The 19214-nt window shown below is 41.3% G+C and overlaps 1 protein-coding gene and 1 long non-coding RNA gene across 3 annotated transcripts in view; one reads left to right on the top strand and one right to left on the bottom strand.

Annotated features, from left to right (window-relative positions):
* LRMDA (leucine rich melanocyte differentiation associated) overlaps positions 1-19214 on the top strand; it is a 753700-nt gene that overhangs the window by 242235 nt on the left and 492251 nt on the right.
* On the bottom strand, positions 15229-17239 carry LOC309533646. 2 transcript variants are annotated; one of them, XR_014220375.1, is made up of 2 exons: positions 16437-17239; positions 15229-15354 (listed from the first exon to the last, which is right to left on the bottom strand). It is a non-coding gene; the product is annotated as an uncharacterized lncRNA (long non-coding RNA). The 2 variants fall into 2 exon arrangements; XR_014220376.1 differs by having other exon boundaries at positions 16759-17239.

Raw genomic sequence — 19214 nt, 5'->3', positions numbered from 1 at the left:
GCTTACAAAACCCATTTGGCCAGAAACGACTGGTAGGGGTGGAGGGTGGACACATCTGAGTGTACACACCAATGGAATGGAATGCTGCGTCATACTTCCTTCGACTCTCTGAACAAACTGCCATCTGTCTCTAGTCTAAATCCCATTTTCCACTTGTGTTTAGACTGTAATCAATTATTCCTGCAAAATTTAATTTTCATCAAGGAAATGCTCTGCATTAAGCAATTCCAGTTTTATTCCCCATGTCGCTTGTACAGTTCATTTTTCTTAACAGGTGTTTGATGTTTAGCTTGTATTGTAGGGGGACAGGTGCATGTATGCACACATGCTTGTGTACATTTCATTTGAAATGTTAACCTTTGGCACATTTTTGTATGATCAGCCATGTTAACAGAGAAATCTGAGGGCTCCCTTGGACAAAAATACAAGGACACCAGCCAGGAATACCAGAGCAAAACAGCAGCCAGTAGGCTTGGTCTTGATTGAAGACTGTTGCGACAGAACTCCCACCTGCCACAAGGTGGAACAAGATGGAAGCCCCAAACAAAAGAGCCCCCAAACTTTTATTAGCTGCTAATCCCCATGTTATACCCCCCAATCTACATCACTCATACATCACGGTTACATCATGAAAGGGGAGGTCTGGTGGCAGTAATCTGAGCATCCTGGACCCTGCCCCATGGTTCTCCTTGCCCTCCACCAAACACCCGTCAAGTGTGTTTCCCTGTTTCCCAGCCAAGTTAATAACACCCTTTTGTCTTCAACTGGGTTTGTTATTTCTGGAATGGCTACCTGTCCGGCACCCGGGGATCAGGATGCCAGGAATTATCACTCAGGCAGATGGGCTGCTGAGTAGCTGAGCTCACATGTCTATATGAATTTCTGAAGTTTTCCCAGTGAGCCAGTGAGCCAGTACATAGATACATTTATCAGTGAATTATTACATTTGGTATCATGAAGCAAAGGCCCTTTGCACAGATAGGAAGAAACTGTGATGGGGTGTTTTGTGGCGACAATTCACAAAAGTCACAAAAGTGATTGTTGTGGTTTTGGTAGTGGGCTGCATGTGCATGATATCTGCTGGAGGTGCAACCCCCCCCCCCAACCTATACATAAATTCCTGCAACAGCCACCAGAACATGGGCAGTTCATGATGTAAGATAAGAGGAAACACCTAGTCCTCTGCCTTTAAGTCTTACCCAAGAGACTGTTTTACCTTTTTTAGAATGGGTACTCAAGGCAAAGGGTGGAGGAAATACATATGATCAAAGCAAACAGAAAACTCATTTGAGTAAACAGTGTCAATCTAATATAATCTGCTCAGGTTATATTTCTTTTGTACTTTTAGCAGTAAGAGCTAAGAAATTCTGTCACAAATGTCTGGAAACATCTTTCCTACTCTTCTTTTCTAAGTAGAATAAAGCACTGTCAGTTACCAATTAATGAGAGCAGCTTTAATGACATAGGACAAAAGAACTCTTGATTTCTAACACAATGACATGCCACACTGTAGTTAATCCAGTCTAAAACTTTATTCCAGCCCCCCCCTTTCCCCCTTTTGATTTATTGAAGCTAACACAACTTTTATCAGGAGGAAGTCCCTGAGTCATAAGAGTTTATCATTAATAAACGTGGCCACTAAAGTTAACTTGGACAGGAGATTCCAGGGTGAAAAGAAGCAACACTAAATACTGTTGGGGAGGTGAAGCAGAACGTATAGGATATCCAAACTGAGGGTGCACCCAAAGTGGTGCCAGATACCATATTATTCTCAAGGTTTGTGTATGCACCTGATTTTTCAACTGAGTCAGGTAATAAGCTTATTTAAGACTAATGGTGGTGCTTGGGCTTGCAGTTGTAAAGTTTGGGAAACAAAGCTCAGGAGTTCAACCCCACTTATTAAGCCCATTAAAAAAGAGCCAAGCTTAAATTCCCACCAGAGTTCAGGCCCAGCAAGGGTGACCTGGTATCCTCTTTCATACTGGACACTCCATTATTTCAAGGGCTGCCCAGGTTGCTGTCTTCTTTCCTGCATGCCAGATTCCAGTTCTGTCTATAGCAAGGTAGCCAGAGGGTGGTCTATCATTCATTCATTCATTCATTCATTCATTCATTCATTCAACTTATACACTGCCCAATACCCGAAGGTCACAGGGCGGTTTACTATTAATCCAAAGGCACGTTGGCATCTCACTGTGCTGCCAGGCTGCTGCCGTGTTACACAAATTGAAGTCTCAAATGCCTCTGGGAAACAGTATGTGATGGTGTACCCTTATTTTCCCATGGCAGACCTGAGGCTTCAATTTGCATAATGCAAACTTAAATGGTAAAGTAAATTAATTGAAGAGGAACTGATGTGGGGTGATCTGAAGTTCAAATTCATTGAAGAATTTATTTGAGGTGATTTGGGTGGGAATTAATTATTTTGCCTTCTACAAAATTTAAACTCCAGTAATTATTTAGAAATTTGCATTTATACATATAAATTAGCATGTGTAAATGTTGTTCAAACTGATGTCCTTGTGTCCTTTTCTCCAGTGGTGTTTATCATAAGGCTGGGAGTGGATTATCGAACCAGTGGAGAGGTGTAGCAGAATCGCCAAGCTTCAGGACAGTGTTTCACAAGGGCCTAGAACAGGCATAGGCAAACTCCGGCCCTCCAGATGTTTGGGACTACAATTCCCATCATCCTTGACCACTGGTCCTGTTAGCTAGGGATGATGGGAATTGTAGTCCCAAACATCTGGAGGGCCAGAGTTTGCCTATGCCTGGCCTAGAACAGCGCTTCACACAGAAGCAAAGGGAGTGAGCTTCTCTGAGGAAACGGGGTGCTTCCTCTTTCTTAGCTCCGACATCAATTCAGACAGAACAGGGTAAGAGGCTGCCCAATATGTAGTTCTGGTGTCCCAGATCAGATAGTCTGTTTCTCCCTCAGCTGCTGCCACAGGCTTACTCCAGAACCATCTTGTTCTAAGCAGAGGTGAGTACTAGCTTTCAAAAACCTTTTCTCCTTGTAGCTTGTGTTTGAGTTTTTATTATATTGGTTTCTAATTTTTATTTATTGCTTAGTCGTTTAGTCATGTCTGATTCTTCGTAACCCCATGGACCAGAGCACACCAGGTACTCCTGTCTTTCACTGCCTCCCGCAGTTTGGTCAGATTCATGGTGGTAGCTTCGAGAACACTGTCCAACCATCTCGTCCTCTGTCATCCCCTTCTCCTTGTGCCCTCCATCTTTCCCAGCATCAGGGTCTTTTCCAGGGAGTCTTCTCTTCTCATGAGGTGGCCAAAGTATTGGAGCCTCAGCTTCACGATCTGTCCTTCCAGTGAGCACTCAGTGTTGATTTCCTTAAGAATGGATAGGTTTGATCTTCTTGCAGTCCATGGGACTCTGAAGTGTCTCCTCCAACACCATAATTCAAAAGCATCAATTCTTCGGCGATCAGCCTTCTTTATGGTCCAGCTCTCACTTCTATACATCACTAATTTATTGTTTACTATATCTATATAAACTGTTATATAAGATTCACCTGAAAGATGGCATATAAACGTCTTGGTTTGAGCTAATTATAATTCAAAACTCCATTATGCAATAGGCAAAACATGATATAGGCTTGGTGGTGTGTTTTGTCCACTCAGCATAAATTCATCACTTTGTTCAAGATGCAGTGACCTCTGAAACCAACCAGAGCAATGGGCATAATGATGGTTTATCACAGCATCAATCCATGGTTGGTATTTTGCAAGCTCTCTTCAAACCATGGTTTATGGTTCTGGTCTGCCATTCTTTCAGCTGATAATTCAAACACATAATTTTAACCTATATTTAAACTTGTAAACAAAAATTAAAAATTATTAATTGCTATATTTCAAACATATAAGCGCAAAATACAAAAAAAGGAAAAGATGAAAAAGAACATTTACTAATCTTGATACAAGACAACTTCATTGACACAGACTAGAAAAAAGACAGGACTTTTTCTATTTGCAATGTTAAACAACTTTAAACAACAATACTTAACACATACATGTTTATCCCCTGTTTCTGTTCTTTCTGAGTTAATGCCTATAAAATATCTATAAAGCTTCTTCAAACTTTGTTTGGTGTGATGTTTGAATTGAGACACTTTAGTAGTAAAACCCTTTCCATTGTCAAGAGTGAGGTATACCACCAATTTTAATTCACAAACATTTGCCTCGCTTCCAGTTACTCCCGTGCCACATAATTTGCTTAGGTTCCCTTCCCCCAACTTTAGCTGGGAATCCTGGGGCTGTCGTCATTAGGCACACAAGCTTGTGGAATAATGGTGCAAGGTTGAGCTTACAGCAAGCATATGGAACATTCATTTTGCAGCAGTAGATGGGGGAAAGAATGTGCTGCCGTGTTTTCCCCCTCTGGGATTGTCAAGAAAGGTAGAGCCCTTTGAGAGAGAAATCCAATAGCACAGGAGATCAAAGTGAGTTTGTGACTGGAATGCCTTAGGGTTAGCGCGGCGTGCGAGGTGTAGCTTGGCAAATCACCATGCTTGCAAACAAAAAGGATGTGCTACATTCAAATCTTCCTCCAAGCCTTTCAGGATGACAAATTATTATTTGGTGTGTGTGTGATTTCTGCATTTGTTTCTGCATTTCACATGATCTGTAAAGCAAATCATGGCCTCTTGACAAAGCCCCCTCCCCTTTTAAAACTAGGTTTGTTGGAACAAACGCTTCCATCTCATTAAATGCCAGTTTCTCTGTTTTTCATTCAGGGAGACGTTGTGGCTTTAAGGAAGAAAAACAAACTTTTCCCACCTCCAGACCATCACTATTTTGTGGGAGGGATTCAGTCATATACTGGAAATGTAGATTTGTGCAATTAAAGTGGATTAAAGCATTTGGCTGCAAAAAATCAGATATGTAGGGGACACCAAACTGGTATTTTCTATTACTTTAGAAAAAAGAAACAGGATCCTGTATGGTTTTAAGATGGAGAACAGGGCCAGAATGAACAAAATGAATTTTAACAGAGATGCACCTAAAAAGTTCTCCATTGTAAGAGATGCTGCTAAAGTGATTTCTTGATAATAGTAAAAGTGATTGACCCCTGATTGGGAGCTAATGACTACAAATTTCTGCTGTCTTTGGAAGATAACACAATTTAGCTGGTAAGAGGGGCAGAGAGGTAGTGTTGCAGTTTCAGTTCAGAAATGTAGCTAGACAGAGCTAAGTGGTTTGGAGCTGGAGCTTAACTGTCCTAGAAGCAGACTTTAAAGCTGCTTTGGCGAAAGAGTTTCTTTTATTGCAAATGTGATGCAGAATCAGTAGGAGTATTTATCAACAATAAAATAGAGATTACAGTTGCACCATATGTCCCCAGTGCTTTTTTTCTAGATGTGAATAACAGTCACATCTAGTCAGTAATGTCAGTTTCCCAGAAAATTTTGAATGGGAACATTTTCCAGAGGAAAAAAATCCCATATTAATTAATGTAATTTGCATAGGAAATTCTTCAGTTTTGTGTCGGGAAATTTTCCTATGTCCTAAAGAGTGATTGTATTTAGTATGTTTATTTTAACTGCATGTTGTAAACAACGCTAAAAACTTTGAAACCGCCATGCTTGCCTAACATTGAACTTGCAGTTGGCAGCCGCTTATGACACAAACGATTTCTCATAGAAAATTTAAGGACTGGAAGATTTCCCATCCCACATACTGCATCTAGTATGGACCTCAGTTTTGTTTGGACGCAACCATAAAATCATTGCAATGTATATATATACATACCACTTGCACATATGCTGTTATAAACATGCCCATATGCAGTTATAACAGATTCTGAATAGATAACCTTCAAATTGGTCTTTTGAACACATGCCATCTTATTTTCCTCGGGGCAGTTAAAGAACAACTTTCATTTTTAACACGCTACCCCAGAAATTTACTGCTTGGCATCTTATCACTTGCCATATATTGTACATCATGCAGCATAAGATTATTTAAATAATATATTGATGGCATTCCAAATTTGTGCTTATAAATGATAATTACACCAGGTAGGCATATGCCTGAGGGTAAAGGGTCAGGGTTCTAGCAAAGCAGAGCCAGATGGACAAAAGCAAATATTTTAGCATGTGCCAGCAAATAAATGAGGGACACATAAAGACAAATCTGTAGTGGATTGTAAACTGTCTAGTTGCAAGCCATGGTAACACTGAAAGAGAAATATTGCACCTTAATTATAAATATACAACTAGAGTTGAGGTGAAACTATTCCGTTCTTTGTGACAGTTTAAGCAGTGCCAAAAAATGTCTCCTGTTTTGGTGATATTCTAACACTTCTTAGGAAAAAGCTTCCTTACTCATTTATGTTACCTTTACTTGCCTTCTTCTCCTATTGCATTCTCTCCCTTACCCTTAGTGACATCACCATATTGCCACTTTGCTACGTAACAGTGTGATGTCATCAGATTCACCCAGGTCAGTTGCAAAAGAGAACTGAGAGAGTGAATATTTGTAGTACTGAAATTTGAGAGAAGGGGATTAATTGAAATTGCTTGCTTTTATCAGAAAATCTAAACATATTTGGCATGATGCTATGAAGGATTAATCAAAATATGAGCACAATCTCATAATCTTTGTTCCATTGCTTTCAGAGTGTGTTTAAATCATTTTAATTAAAATCAATGGCTGAAACATTCCCCAAATTTTCAAATATGTCATATGAACATATGCAGTTTGTTTTCCCCCAAACTGTCAGTATTATATAATTGTCTTTAAATGTGCTCAATTAACTATGTAAAAGTTCAGATCTTTTATCCATCAAGTTTAGTTATTGGATGGATGGGATTCACACAATAATCCTTCTTATTATATTTATCGATCACCTTGTGCAATTAGCTTCTAGATAATGTATAATAAAATATAATTTTTTGGAAAAATCATAATTCATAATAAAGTAAGCCAACTGCAGCAAGAAACGATTTGAATCCCCTCACAATCATATAAAAATGAAAGCAAACACCTGCGAGCAAAAACTAATCATTATCAGATTAATCAGGGTCAAAATTTCAGTGAAATTTAAATAATATTAAGATGTTAACAAGCCTAGGAGAATAGAAAGATCTTCACCCAGTGCCAGAAAGACATTAAAGGGGTAGTATTTAGAGGAAAAGGGACACAGGTGGCGCTGTGGTCTAAACCACAGAGCCTAGGGCTTGCTGATCCGAAGGTCAGCAGTTCGAATCCCCACGGTGGGGGTGAGCTCCCGTTGTTCGGTCCCAGCTCCTGCCCACCTAGCAGTTCAAAAGTACGTAAAATGCAAGTAGATAAATAGGTACTGCTCTGGCGGGAAGATAAACGGCGTTTCTGTGCACTGCTCTGGTTTGGCAGAAGTGGCTTAGTCATGCTGGCCACATGACCCGGAAGCTGTACGCCGGCTCCCTCGGCCAATAAAGCGAGATGAGCGCCGCAACCCCAGAGTCGTCCGCGACTGGACCTAATGGTCAGGGGTTCCTTCACCTTTACAGCCTCCAGAGGGGCACAATTGAGGCTCCCAGCCTGTACGTTTGTGTATGCAAATGCATGTGCAGGGGGTGCCAAACTGAGTCTTTCACCCAAGTGAAATAAAGCCTAGTTTTGTCCCTGCATGGGATGGAAGAGACTTCAGAAGTGGCTGACCACCACCTAATATAGACAGAATAGTGATGCCCTGCAAATATGGTTGGCTAATTGGGAGTCACCCTTGGAAGGCACACTTCAGTCCCCTGCCATTCCCTTCCTGACCACGATAGTCCATCTATTGTTTTTAGTTGTTTCTGTTCTGTTGGAACACATTTATTTTAAAATACGTTTTACTCTTCAAATTGTCCATTTCCAGGTTGCAGTTGAACTAGTTAAAACTTCACATTTCTGAAAGTGCTCTAATGTTCAAAGACTTTTAAACACTTTGGTACATCAAGTAAAAAGCTCTTAAGTTAGACGAACTAGCAAGGTAAATAGCACTTCGTTGGCATTAGCAACCAATAATTCATGGAAGAGAATATTATTGTGTCTCTAACATCTGTGCTGTGGGTTGTGTTGACTTATGCAGTATATGACCAAACAGCTTACATTATTTCTTTAGAACAGATTTACAAGTTCATGTTTTCCTTCATGAGGTGATGTCGGAGACCAGGCTGATGAGTACTGCTCTAATGAACAATGGTGGGAGCCTCCCCCTCCCCCTCATAGCTGTCAACATTTCCCCTTTTTTAAAGGGAAATTCCCATATTCCAAATAGGATTCCTCGCAAGAAAAGGGAAAAGTTGACAACTATGCTCCCCCTGCTCCTGGCCAGGATCCTGAAACTGCACAGGAGCAGGAGAGCAGTATTGATTTGGAACAATGGCTTGCTGGAGGACACAGTTCGGAAGAGAACAGTTGGGAAGAACTGGGGTGGGGGGACAGCCAGAAGAGGAAGAACTGTAAGAGAAAGTATCCAGCCTATTAGTCCAAGGGCAAGGAGATTAGATAAAATGGCTGAACAGAAGGCTTGGTGGCGGAGAGATCATGTTGGAAGGCGCGGAAGTGACAGGAGTAACTAGGGGGAAGTGGGTGTGAACCTTAAGTAGGACCACTATCATTCCAAGAATGGTTGCTTTTTTCTTTTGCTGTCAGCACTCAAAGCTCTTTCGCTGGTAATGGGACTCATCTTGAATGAACCTAAAAAATGATCTGATCAACTTCCATTGATTGGTCTATGGTTGGTTGTAATTCACATTTATCTTCACCATAACATAATGATGAAAAAGGGCCCCATACTTTGCAGGGTGGGGAGCCAAAATAATTTGAATTCAACATAGTTAGTTACTAACAAGTATTTGAAGTGTTGGCTTAGGCTCTTTGTTAACTTTGCCTCTTCCCTTTGAAGTATATCTCTTCCACTATAAAAATTAGGCTGTAAGCACTTTGGAGGATTTTCTTTTTCTTTTCCTTTCTTTCGCCACTCTTCAATGACTAATTTAGGTCCATTAATTAAAAACTTAAGTTGGAAACAGCTCTTACTCTTTAGATAAAGAAAATCACCTTCTTTTCCGTTAAGTTTGTCATACTTTATATTACCTGAAGAAATGAACTCCTGTACTTTCCCCTTGGTAACAATGAAGTTCAACTGCTTTAGCTCAAAATACACTTTCTTGTGCTGTTAGAAATAATAAAACCATCCTAAAACAGATGGACATAGGTGCAGACCTCTTGTAGTTAGCATAGTTTATGGTGTAGTTTAGTGACTTTCTATCACTTGTATAATTTAGATTTTCCCCATTTTTATGAGTTACATAAAATATTCCTCATATTTTAAGCTACTCGTTGGGGATATAGTTTAGGATGAACAGTAAAATATTTCTGTCATTATCCTGCAATGTCTAAATCTGTTCTTAAAGTAAGAAATGAGAATTATATTTGGGGATTGGGGAGCACATGTTATTATAATATCTGCAGGATCCTTGATAGTAGTAGAACTGTCTTTCTATTATTAAGTAGCATCTGCAATTATCTGTGGGAACAGAAAACTAATGCCATTTATTCAACTCTAGTTTTGATTACATTGACTCCAGCAAATGTTACATGTCCTTCTTGTTAACAGGTGGCAAGACCATGGGAATTTATGTGTAAAGAATTGATTTATGTACAGTGGTACCTTGTTCCTCAAACTTAATCCATTCCGGAAGTTCATTCCACAACCAAAACGTTCTAAAACCAAGGCATGCTTACCCATAGAAAGTAATGCAAAACGGATTAATCTGTTCCAGACTTTTAAAAACAACCCCTGAAACAGCAATTTAACATGAATTTTACTATCTAACGAGACCATTGATCCATAAAATGAAAGCAATAATCAATGTACTGCACTATAAAATAAATAAGACAGTATTGTAGATGATTAAAATTGAAATTAAATTTTTTTTAATATACCTGCACTGATGATAGTCATTGTTTGGATGTGGGGGGGGGAGGGCTTTTTATCCATTTCCACAGTTACATAATCAATCAGGCAGTAGCTGAACTGGGTTCTACACAGTCACAAAAACAAATTAACTGAAAGAGCCTCAAAAACAAAAATGTAAAATAAATAGCGAAAACAAAAGCACCAAACTTAGTTCGTTCCAGAAGTCCATTTGACTTCTGGAATTTTCAAAAACAAAGGTGCAGTGTCTGATTAGTGCAGGTGCCCTGGAAACAATAGCCAACAGCTGCATCAGACATTTGGCCTCCAGAAAACATTTGAAAACCGGAACACTTACTTCTGGGTTTTTGGCATTTGAGTACCAAGGCGTTGGAGAACCAAGGTGCCACTGTAGTGTTCTAGCAGTCTCTTTAACTTTTGCAGGAGCATTAGAAACGAAAATCAAGTTTTACCTTTCCTAGGGGAAGAGGAAGCAGATACTCTAATGACAGCTCTAGGAAGCTTATTGTTGTGAGAATAAAGTAAAGCATTGTTCCATGGGAACTAAACTACTTTCCCTCCACAGGGCACGATTAACTTAGGGAGTTTGCTGCCAAAAGATGTGGAGATGGCCACTCACCCAGATGGTCTTTAAAAGGGATAAAACAAATTCATGGAAGAATCTCTATATTCAGAGGCAGTGGACTGCTAAATGCCTGGGACTTGGGGCCAGCATTGGAGAGGGTTGCGCTGTTGTTTTCAATCTCTGCTTTGGAGGTTCCTCTGCTTTGGGATGTGGGTGGCACTGTGGGTTAAACCACAGAGCCTAGGACTTGCCGATCAGAAGGTTGGCGGTTCGAATCCCCACGACGGGGTGAGCTCCCGTTGCTCGGTCCCTGCTCCTGCCAACCTAGCAGTTTGAAAGCACGTCAAAGTGCAAGTAGATAAATAGGTACCACTCCGGCAGGAAGGTAAACGGCGTTTCCGTGCGCTGCTCTGGTTCGCCAGAAGTGGCTTAGTCATGCTGGCCACATGACACGGAAACTGTATGCCGGCTCCCTCAGCCAATAAAGCGAGCGCCGCAACCCCAGAGTTGGTCACGACTGGACCTAATGGTCAGGGGTCCCTTTACCCTTTACCTAACTGCAGATGTGCCTAAAGGTTTGTCTACCACATCATCAAATGGCATCATCTGGACACTTAGGAAGGCAGAGGCACTGGGCTATGTTTGGGAAGCCTGCAACATTTTACCTGAGAGATAGCCTCCACAAATCCCCCTCACCCTAAAAAAACCTCCATGAGGAGTTTCCCCAGCTTTCAGGAAAAGCACTAGCTTTTGCTTGAAGACAGGCATTTCCAAGCGTGGTGGAAGAGGTTTAAGCATACACTCACTGCACTCATTTCTTTTTTAGCCAGAGAATGAGTGTTGAAATACCGTATTTTTCGCTCTATAACACGCAGATTTTTTCTCCTAAAAAGGAAGGGGAAATGTCTGTGCGTGTTATGCAGCGAATGTGTGGTCCCTGGAGCCGAAAAATCGGGCAAAAATCAAACCGCGCTTCAGGGAGAAGGGAAACCTGAAATGGAAACCTGAAAAGAGGAAGTGGGTGCATTCCTGCATTCTGCCTCAGGGTCTTACTGCCCCCCTCCTCTGTTTCGTTACTGTGTTTGCTCAAACGGAACAAAGAGCAGGGAAAGCCCCTCCCCTCCAGGCAAGAAGAGAGGAAAGCAGACTGTCCCTCCTTCCTCTCTGTGCTCCGGTGCTGCTGAAAACATGCAGGTGGGAGAGAGAGAGAGAGAGAGAGAGAGAGAGAGAGAGAGAGAGAGAGAGCGAGCTGGCTGGCTTGGGTGGGTGCGTGGGGGAAACTTTTGCCTTCCTTTCCTCCCTCCCGTTATACCCCACTCCTGCATTCTTAGCCCTTCTGTGTTTTTCCTTCCCTCCCCACTTAAAATGTGGTTAAAAAGCATGGATCCACATGGATCCTCAGGATTTTTGCCCTGGGTCACCCCAAATTCACCATCAGAGCACATAACATGTCCATGGCTACAGCCTGCCCCCCCAAAAAAAATCATGCACCCACTGTTGCCTGGGGCTGCAATGGTGAAAAAATGTGGTTAAAAAGCATGGATCCACATGGATCTTTGCATTGGGTCACCCCCAAATTCACCACCAGAGAACATAGCATGTCCATGGCTACAGCCTGCCCCCCCCCCAAAATCACGCACCCACTGTTGTCTGGGGCTGCAATGGTGCAAAAACGTGGTTACATAGCATGGATCCACATGGATCTTTGCATTGGGTCACCCCCCCCCAAATTCACCATCAGAGCACATAACATGTCCATGGCTACAGCCTGCCCCCCAAAAATCATGCACCCACTGTTGCCTGGGGCTGCAATGGTTCAAAAATGTGGTTAAAAAGCATGGATCCACATGGATCCTCAGGATCTTTGCATTGGGTCACCCCCAAATTCACCACCAGAGAACATAGCATGTCCATGGCTACAGCCTGCCCCCCCCCCAAAAATCACGCACCCACTGTTGTCTGGGGCTGCAATGGTGCAAAAACGTGGTTACAAAGCATGGATCCACATGGATCCTCAGGATCTTTGCATTGGGTCAGCCCAAATTCACCATCAGATCACATGTCTGTGGCCACAGCATGAAGCACAAAAATGATACATCCACTGTTTCATTCAGAATGTTTTTTCCCTTGTTTTCCTCCTCTAAAAATGATGTGCGTGTTATGGTCAGGTGCGTGTTATAGAGCGAAAAATACGGTAATTTCCTCCACATTTAGTCTGAAGACAAAAGCCCCCTTCATGGATGAAGGGAGTCCCATGCATGGAAAGGGAGCCCTGGGACAATGGGGCTGGCCTTGTTTCTAAGATGACACAGTTTCCTTCACAGATGTTTATGAGTTTGGCAAGAATGTCTAAGCTGAGGGAGCCAGCTTTGCAGGTTTCCCCAGCTCAGACATCCCATGCCTAAAACTCGTGTTAGTCAAATGAAGCAGTGCAACCTTAAGGGCAAGGGCAGCAATGTGTCCCACTGATCTTTTCTATACGTGGACTTTGTTCATGTGGGTAATCCTTGAAGGGAAGCTAGACATTCTAAGTATTGTAGAAGTGGTTTGAATATTTATGTTTAGGGATGTTTAGGGAAGCTTTTAATGTTTGATGTATCACAGTATTTTAATACCAGATGGGCGGGATATAAATAAATAAATAAATAAATAAATAAATAAATAAATAAATAAATATAATAATAATAATAATAATTATTATATGCATTTTCTGCTCTAAGAACAAATGCCTCCACTGCATTCTGAGACATGTTCAAACCATGCCTACCTACTCCACTTATGAAAGTCACATAGGGCCATCTTTCACAGTACCCACCCCCAGCCTTCAGCCCAGACCTGAATGTGGGTAGCAACCAGTACACCTAAGGAAAGAAACAGAAGCCTGAGCTAACAATGGGGATTGTTGCCAAGGCTGCCGGTGTCACAAAGGTACTGATACCATCCCCTTATAACACAGAAACAGATATGAGCTACAGTTGAAGAGGAAGAGGGGAAGGAAACAGGAGTAGACTAAAGGGGCTCTTGATTGTGGGCACAAGGGCTCCATAGGATGGAGAGAGGGAGGGAGCAGGAAACAAGGGAAGAAAAAATATGCAGTTCAACAACTACACAAACCCGCTGGGAGACTGGGAATGCAGTGTCATCAAGTGTGCAGAATGATGTCCACCATTATCTCTTCTCTTGATCTAATTCTGTGAGATGCTGTTGAGGATCTGAGTCAGTGTCTAATATTAACAAAATATAGAATCTGAAGTTTAATCTAAACTAAAGAGAAATCCTGGTGGCTCAGCCTCCTCTAATTGGGGTTCTACCCACTTTGAGGAACTCATTCACCTGGCATTTCAGATGACTGGGGACGCATTTATATTACTTCAGGTTGTGCACTATCAGCCTGCACCCCTTTTTTACAGCAGCAACAATACCAGCAGCAGGTGAAAACATGGGGTGGACCTTCTTGGTGGAAGTGCCAACCCAGATTGTGGACTTGAGAAACTCCGCTAGAACTCCCCTCTGCCTGTTTTTCCAGCATCAGGTAAAAACAATGTTTTTAAATTAGCTGGTGTGTGTTTTGCTGGTAGCAGCTGAGTAATTTTGCTTTATTGCTAGATTTTATTATTATTATTATTATTCAAAATTATAACAAGACATATTCTCCAAAAACGTATAATCCTTGTCCCCCCCCCATTTTTCCCCCACCCCACCCCACCGACTTCCCTCAGTTCCAGTCTTTGGTTTCTCTAAGAATGCTGTTTTCTGCATGTTACACAGTTGTATAGATCCTCAAATTATTTAGCTGATTATTATCAATAAAAAGTTTGTGAATGTTTATTCAAAGCCAGCCAAGGAGTCCAGTTCACTTTGTTGCGTCTTCTGATACTTTGTAAAGAGTTCCCATTCATCCTTAAAGTCACAGTTATCCTTGCCCCGCAGCTTATATGTCAGTTTTGCCAGTTCTGCATAGTCCATCAATTTTTCCTGCCATGATTCTTTAGTTGGGGTTTCTTCAGTCTTTCATCCTTGTGCTACCAGAACTCTCGCGGCCGTTGTCGCATACATGAAGATGTTTTTCAACATTTTTGGCATCTTGCTAGATTATTTTTAACTGTTTTTATTTTGAGTTGTAAGTTGCTTTGAAGGCTTCTTACATTGGGTGGAAGGGTGCGGAATATAAAATTTTATCTGAAGTCTGTTGTGAACAGGAAGGAGAATTCAGGACAGTGGTTGTGCAGTTGTTTGGATCCTAATCAGTCCTCTTCCATAAATGGGATTTGGGCCAACATTCCTCAGACAGCAGCTCCTTACGTCTCCACGTGCCTCCCTTCCAATACCACATGGCAAGGTGTTGAAGCTGCTGGGACTTTCAAAAGCAGTTTGTATTCTGGCATGATTCAAATTTAAACATTCAAAAATCCCACTTGTGTGCTGAAACCTTTGGGCAAGCCTAAAGTAATTCTTTAGATCACAACCTGTATTTTACACATTGTATTTTCTGTTTTAAGCTGGTAATTTGTACATAGCCAGCATGATTATATAGAGATTGCTCCCCAATTTGCTCACATTAATCCCATTACCCCTTTCCTCTTCTGGTACTCGTTTGGGTCAGGGACCTGTCTTATTTGCTTATGCTTCTTTGTAAAGTACTACATACCCTTGATGTCATGATACAAAAGAGAATACTGATCATCTTCCCCTAAACAAGTCCTGATGGAATTACTAGGAGCCACACAGATTCAGTATGGTAGTCTTTCCAACTTCCATTTATTTCTCTGAAGCTTGCAGAAGAGAACCTCCTGGGTGACTGTGTCCCATGTTAATCAGTTGAGAGGGGGCTGCTACCTCAGAAACCAAAATGTATTGGGCTGCTCCTGTGTATGCCATAAGTAGGAAGAAACATATGGCAAAAGTGGAAACTAAAAGTGAGCTGGAGCATAAATGTAAATGTGTAGATATCCCAGGAGAAACATAACCAGAATAGATATTCAGCACAACATACTTTCTTAACAATAAGTAAGTTTTGATATTTGTGTATTAGTGTGATTTAAAAATTAACAACAAAAAAGTATTTAAACAAGATACGTTGCATAAAAAACACCTAATACTTTATAAGAAGGCTGCTCTTGAAACATACTAATCCCCCTTCCAATATGTGTTTTATGTGATTTGGGGCCATATTTGAAAAACAATTCTTGTAAATGCAATTCACAATTCTAGCAGAAAATTACATTTTGTGTTTCTGTAATGATCCCATGAGTTCTTTTTTGCATAAATCCTTTCTTCCACTTTGAGATACAAATCTGTTTTACTGAAGACAAAATGCATTTTCAGCTGAAAAAATGTAAATTAATTTTCGTAGAAAATTCCTCTGTGGGCCCTAAGTTCTGAAATATGAGGATCACTGGCGTTCTTTAAGAAAGTGGTAATTTGAATTTTTACTACTATTAACTTTTTATTGGTAATTTGAATATTTTGCTATAATTACAAATTCCCTTTTTATCAAGGATATAGGCTGTGTTTATCAGCCCTGTTGCATTGTTCATTGCTGACGTTTGGAAAAAAGTAGCAATTTGTATGTGGCTTATAAATTTGTCATGGACAATTTTCTGTTAAGTATAAAAATCAATTCCTTAACTACTTATGCATCTGAGAAGCCTGAAGTTATAGTAAAATGTCATGTCTCCATTTCTTATGGATTTCATTGTACCTTTTAAAAGGAAACCTAGTTCTTTCAGAGAAGTTCCTTGCTGTTCTGCACTGATAAAATCATTTCAGCTGGCAGAAGTTCCATCCCAAATCTGAGCCCTCCTCAGTGCACAGCGCTTTAAGTGGAATGAAATGCTCCACTTTTCTATGTATTGTTTGTGCCAAAGAAGCCTTGAGTTCGAGCACATTTACATCTGTTTTGGGTAATTCTCTGCATATGTTCCAAAATGTAAGTTATCCATCTTACCCAAGAAACAGCGTTTGTTGGAAACAGTTTGCCAATTGGAAACTCGATTGAATTTGTTCTATCATGCTGAGGCTTCATTTGAGGTCTGAAATATGTTCATCTTTGTTCCTCCAGCTGTTTTACCATTCTGAACCAAAAGCTTTTCCTACAGCCTAAGTCCTCAAACTCGCTATGCCAATAAGTTGTCATAAGACATCAAATTATGCTCACATTAGATGTTACTTTATGCTAAGGGAAACTTGGCTCAGCAGGGACTCAATTGACCTCTTGCGTTTATCTGCCTGCCTAGGATTGAAAAAGTGGAGTTGGGCTTGTTAAGCACCTGGTGGGCCCCAGAAGGTAGACGTTTGGCCTGAGTTTGCAGTTGCTGAGTCTGCTGAGACGCAAAGGAATGGAGCGTGGGAGAGTAGATGAGGGCTGGAGAATCTGTGTCTCTTTCAGTGCTGCTGGAGTGTAGCTCCCACCACTTCTGACCATTGGCTGACCATACTGGCTGGGGTCGATGGCAGTGGTAGTTCAGCAACAGCTGGAAGGCCACAGGTTCCTCACCCTGAGGTGCAATATGACAGGGTAGGTTATGCAACCCAGGGATCCCTGTGGAGGCTACTGAGCTAGTCAAGAAGAAAAACTGGACAATGCCTGATAGGCAACAGGGTGCCTGTGTAGCAAAATAGCAAATGTTATCAAGGCAAGCCAAAGAAAGCCAGCCTACTTGAACCTCACCTTTCAGTTTAGATTTTACTCAGTCTTATGGAGACCCATTAGAAAGATGCTAAAAGATATACTATATGCTATCTTTAAGACCGGGGGAAGTTTTGGAGTTGCCTGGTTAGCTACACTGCTACACTGCTATTAGTTCATTCATGTAGGCATGATACACTGCTGTTAGTTCATGATACACTGCTATTAGTTCATTCATGTAGGCATGCTCTTTTTTTTCTTTTTTAAGTGTTCATTGCTGCCTGGAAGGACCTTTATGGACATGTTCCTTTGTCTTTGGGCAGCTTCTTGCTGAAATGGGGATTTAGGTGTTCTTTACGATACGATCCTTTGGCTCCTAAGCTGTAAAGAGGCATTTGCTCTTGTGCCTTTCAGTTTTTGTCCCACAAGAGCTTATCCATGAAACCCTCCACAACAGAGTCAATTCTTCATTATGTCAAATGAAAACAAATAATAGCCAGGTGTTCTTTTAAAAAAATGTATTTTTATTAAAGACTTTCTTGATTTACAAAAGTATGTGTAATGTCTCTCTCTCGTATTTTTACCATGTAACATTTTTACAAATCAGTTTCATTTGTTGAGACATTAGCAAGAAAATGGGGAAAGAGGTGGGGGGGGAGATGGGGGGGTTGGGTGGCGATGTTTCTATTTTACTTAATATATGTAGGGCTTGGCGTCAGCGTTGCTTGTGCAGGTTCTCTGCTGTTCACTTGTGTACCTTTGGTGGTGAGGGAGGTTGGGGTTGCCCTAGGGTGTGGTTGTTTGTTTGTGATTGGCTGTGGTGGTCTTTGTTTTCGTGTGTGAGTGGGGTGGGTGGGTGTTTTGGATCAGGGGAGCCATACCGGGGTGAAGGCATCTTCTTCTGTTTGTCCCCGTGTCAGTTTCAGTTTATTGGTTAATTTTTCTAGTAAGGCTGTTTCCCATACTGTTTGGTACCATTGGTCCATGCTTACTCCTGACAGGTCTTTCCAGTGTCTGGTTATGATGTTTCTGGCTGCTGAAAGTAGGCGGGTTGTGAGTTCTTTGTGGTGTAAATGGGCATTATTGTCTTGGAAGATGTTTAGTATGGCCAATTCTGGGGTGATTTCTAATACTTGCTTAGTTATTTTACATAATAGCCAGGTGTTCTGAAATCTCCACATTACTACAGACTCCTCCAAATGTCTGCTACTTCTGCTCACATTTCATTTTAAGACTAACTCTTAAGGGAATTGGATACATTAATGGACAATGAGATTATTAGTGGCTATTAGCCACACTGGCTGTGTACTGCCTCCAATATTGCAGTAGGCCTCTGATCACCATTTGCCGGGAATCACAATGGGGGAGGTTGCTATTGTGCTCATGTGCTGCTTGTTGGCTTCCCATAGACATGTGGTTAGATACTGTGAGACCTGGCTGCTGGACTTAAATGGACGTTTGTTCTGGTCTAGGAGGGCTGTTGTTATGTCTCACTCCTGTGTAACACATGGGATGGTGGTGACTCATGTTTACATCTAAGGGTATATGTCCAAGTTGCTTCTGGCTCTTTGCTCTAACTAGCAAATCTCACTCTCAGTTTTGGAGCTGGGCTGGGAGATATGCCTGCAGTGATGGATAGAGGGAAGTGGGAAGGAGTCACAATTCCCTCACCTATATGACCTTTAGTGCTCTGCCAAAAACCCGTCCTGCTATTTCTTGAAAGTTTTCTTCCCCTGTGAGAGAGTTTGATTTTTCTGCCATTTTCTCAGGACATTTCAGGATTTCTTTAGAATTTTGGTAGAAGTGGGGTTGAGTTTATCTTATCACTGCAAGATGGCCGTGGGTGGGCTTGTTTTTCTCTTTCCATTAGTTATTTCTCCAGCACTGTGAAGCCTCCCCAGCTTCCTGGGGGAAAAAATCCCATAGGAGAAGTTACCTCACGTATCTTTCCCCAAGCTTCAATTGAAGCAGGGGAAATTGGCTACTGAGTGCCTGAGGCTGATATCAACATAGTTGCAAAATTTGTTTTTAAGCAAAGTCCTTCCTTTTAATTTTTTAAATGAAATACACTGATTTCTTTAAAAGTAAAAAGACTTC

This window comes from Podarcis vaucheri, assembly GCF_965113315.1.
Source record: "Podarcis vaucheri genome assembly, chromosome: 5".
NCBI classification, from domain to species: Eukaryota; Metazoa; Chordata; class Lepidosauria; order Squamata; family Lacertidae; genus Podarcis; species Podarcis vaucheri.
The sequence above is the reverse complement of the archived record's forward strand: the minus strand, read 5'-3'. Positions and strand labels throughout refer to the sequence as shown.